This window comes from Molossus molossus, unplaced genomic scaffold (genome assembly GCF_014108415.1).
Source record: "Molossus molossus isolate mMolMol1 unplaced genomic scaffold, mMolMol1.p scaffold_m16_p_1, whole genome shotgun sequence".
Taxonomy (NCBI): domain Eukaryota; kingdom Metazoa; phylum Chordata; class Mammalia; order Chiroptera; family Molossidae; genus Molossus; species Molossus molossus.
Window position 1 is genome coordinate 157,971,939 of NW_023425344.1, and position 3,655 is coordinate 157,975,593.

At 43.5% G+C, this 3,655-nt stretch overlaps 1 pseudogene; it reads right to left on the reverse strand.

Moving 5' to 3' along the window:
• Positions 1-612: 612 nt before the first annotated feature.
• LOC118617125 lies at positions 613-2,825 on the reverse strand (annotated as a pseudogene).
• Positions 2,826-3,655: the final 830 nt, after the last annotated feature.

Here is a 3,655-nt window from a genome sequence, read left to right on the forward strand (position 1 = left end):
AGTCTGTTTCCCCCTCCAAATTTTGGCAATTGAACCCCAGGGGACACTTGACAATAACTTGGAGACACATTTGGTTGTCGCAACTGGGATGGTGGTGGTTGTACTATTGGTAGAGGGGATGCTGTTAAATAGCCTACAATGCCCAGGACAGTCCTCCACAACAAGATAAATATCCAGTTCAAAATGTTGGTAGTGCAAGGTTGAGAAACTTGCTTTAAGACTAGTGATTTTTGTGTGCCTTGAGGAAATCTTTCTAAACCCCAAGGTAATAAAGATACTCCTCCGTCACATCATCTAGAAGTTTTGTTGTTTTATCTTTCATGTGTGGATCACCTGGAATTGATTTTTGTGAGATAGGGGTCAAATTTCATCTTTCCCCGTGGATATTCCCTTGGCCGTTGTACTTGAATGACTTCTTTCTCACTGCTCTGTGGTTCCTCCATAAACCAAGTGTCCATGGGTGAATGTGTCTGTTTCTGGACTCTATTCTGTTTTGTTGCTCTCATTGATCACTTTTGAATCAACATTCCACTATGCTAGTTACAGTAGTTTTAGTTTTTTGATTTAACAAAGTTTTATTTTTAAAAATGTACTGCTGGTGGGACCTATTGTTCATGCATCTTCTCCAGCAGCTGGGGCACCCCCACCTTTGGTGTTTCTGGTGTAAATTACTTGAGCTCTGTGCTTTGAAACTACTTTAGTAAGTCCTTTATTTTATTATTATTCTTTTTAATCCTTACCCAAGGATATTTTTCTATTTATCTCCAGATAGAGTGGGAGGGAGGGAGAGAGAAACATTGACGTGAGAGGGACACATCAACTGGTTGCCTCTTGCATGACCCCAACCAGGGCTGGGGATGAACCACAACTGAGGTATGTGCCCTTGGTTGGAATCGAACCCAGGACTTATTGCTTCCCGGGCTGACGCTCTAACCACTGAGCAAAACTGACCAGGGCTAGTAAGTCCTTTATTAAGAAGCTCCTGGGGGATGGATGAGATAAACCAAAGAACTTACAGGCATGTACAGTATGTGTTACCAATGGACATAGACGACAATGCTTGGGGTGGGGGGGAGTAGGCGGGGTGAGGAGGAGGGTGTCTGGGGGGAAAAAGAAGAAGCATCTGTAACAAAAATAAATTAATAAAAATTGCAAAAAAAAGGGGGGGGGGTTTCTGAAGGGCTGTACTGGCCAAGGAACTGCAGATCTTCAGTTTCTCAGAGACAACAGCTGGGGTTATAAGCTTATAGTTGGGAACTTCCTTACAGAGTTTGTCATATGTTGCTTTGTCAAACAGGACTAGGTTATTGAGCTTGTCCTGAACTTGGCCTTTAGACCACTTCTACTTTTTGGCCTTGCCCCAGATTTGTTCACTGGATCTTTGTCTTTCTTGACCGACTTTCTGGCATCTTTCTTCTTCTTGTCCTTGGGTGGCAGAACGAAACTCCAAGAGAAGCTGCTACCACTACAGCCTCGATAAGGTGTCGGACAAAAAGGCCAGTAGTTTTAAATAAATCCTGATGTCTGGGAATATTTTAGATTAGGTTCCTGCAGAAACAGATCCTGATACAAAGATTTGAGCACAAGTTTAATTTTGACGTGATTCCTGGACGCATCAACAGAGGCGTGAAGAAGTGAAACAGAGAAGGAAAAATACAGGGTGTGTTAATGCGCAGCTTTCCCGTGTGGACAACTGGAGCTCTATCATGTGTGGGACTATTGGGAGATGGCGATAAACATGTCTCAGAGTTGTCCCACCAGAGCAGTCTTATCAACAAGTTCCCATCCATCATGAGTTGAAGCCATTTCTGGTTTGCAGTGTATATTGGATGAGCATACTTCTGCAACCAGAGAGAGCTCTCAGGGCGAGAGTTATGGGTGACTGGAGTAAGATGCCTTTTGGAGAGTAGTGATGGACTATGTATAGGACACAAGCAGTATCAGCTCCCCTCCTCCCTCTGAAATGATCTGATCACTCCTGTCCCACAGGCAGTTTATTTCATCTGGCCCCTGATTTTTCAAGGCAGTGATCATTTCAAATGATAACAACAGCAACAAAATACATATGTATAGATATAGATGTAGATGTAGATGTAGATGTAGATGTAGATGTAGATGTAGATGTAGATATAGATAGATATATAAATAGAGAAATATGCAGGCTGGAAACTCAGGCAGGGTTTCTATATTGCAATCTTGAAGAATTTCTTCTACTTCAGGAAACCTCAGTCTTTGCTCTTTTTTTTTTTTTTTTTATCCTCACCCGAGGACATTTTTCCATTTTTTGTACAGATAGAGTGGGAGGGAGAGAGAGGAAGGGAGAGAGAGAGAGAGAAACATCGACGTGAAGGGACACATCGAGTGGCTGCCACCCGCACGACCAACCAGGACCAGGGACAAACTGCAACCGAAGTACGTGCCCTTAGCGGGAACCGAACCCGGGTCTCTCTGGACCGCAGGCCAACGCTCTAACCGCTGAGCCAAACTGGCCAGGGCTCAGTCTTTGCTCTTAAAGCCTTCAACTGATTGGATGATGCCCCCCTTCTGCATTATGGAGGTTTACTCAAGTCTACCAATTTAAGTGTTAAGCACATTAAAAAATACTTTTATAGGGACAACTATAGTTTCTATTTTTGCCATTGGTCCTGGGGTAATTATTAATAGTTGTTTTTCTCCTCTAACACCTTCCTACTCCCAGCTCACGCCACCCCCTGGCAAACACATCTGTTGGTTTAGGTTGCTGCCCTATTAGGTTGCAAAGATAAGACATGCAGATCAACAGCCGCAATTGGTGAAGTTTACAGTAGTCCATTGTCATCTACCATGGTAGATCTGGCTTTCCAGGGCACCATCCCCTGTGTGCTTTGCATCTTTTTTCTTTTTAATTTTTTTTCTTTATTGATTTTAGAGAGAGAGGAAAGGAGAGGGAGAGAGAGATGGAAACATCGATGAGAGAGAATATCAATGGCCGCCTCCTGCATGCCCTGCACTGGGGATCGGGCCCACAACCTGGGCATGTGCCCTTTCTGGGAATTGAACCAATGACCTCTTGGTGCATGGGTTGATGCTCAACCACTAAGCCACACTGACCAGGCTGTGCTTTGTATCTTTGAGGGTGCCACTAAGCTAAGCCATTTTACCTAGGATGTTGCATTGTTTCTGAGTTACTATTTGGCCAGAGGTCAGGAGGCAGCTGCGCAGGCTTTTCTACCAAAATGGACCTTACTTCATAAATCAGAGAATCATTGTTAGTCTGTCAGCTTCTAAGCACTGTGTGTACATTTCAAGTATTCACCCAGGAATCAGAGAATTGACCAGAGGCTGGGGGTCAAGGACCCAAATGACCTACCTACATTATTATTATTATTATTATTTTAATTTATTTTTGTTACAGATGTTTCTCCTTTTCCCCCTGCAGACACCCTCCTCCCTATCCCGCCCCCTACCAAGCATTGTTGTCTATGTCCATTGGTTACCCATACATGCATATAAGTTCTTTGGTTTATCTCATTCCTCCCATCTCTGCCCCTAAATGACCCATTTTTAGATGGATGTAGGTGAGCACTCTATTTTTCACTTGGCATCTGCCAAGTCCCAACTCTAACAGATGGGCCATGATTTTGGATCCTTAAGTATTTTGGATCCTTAAGTATTA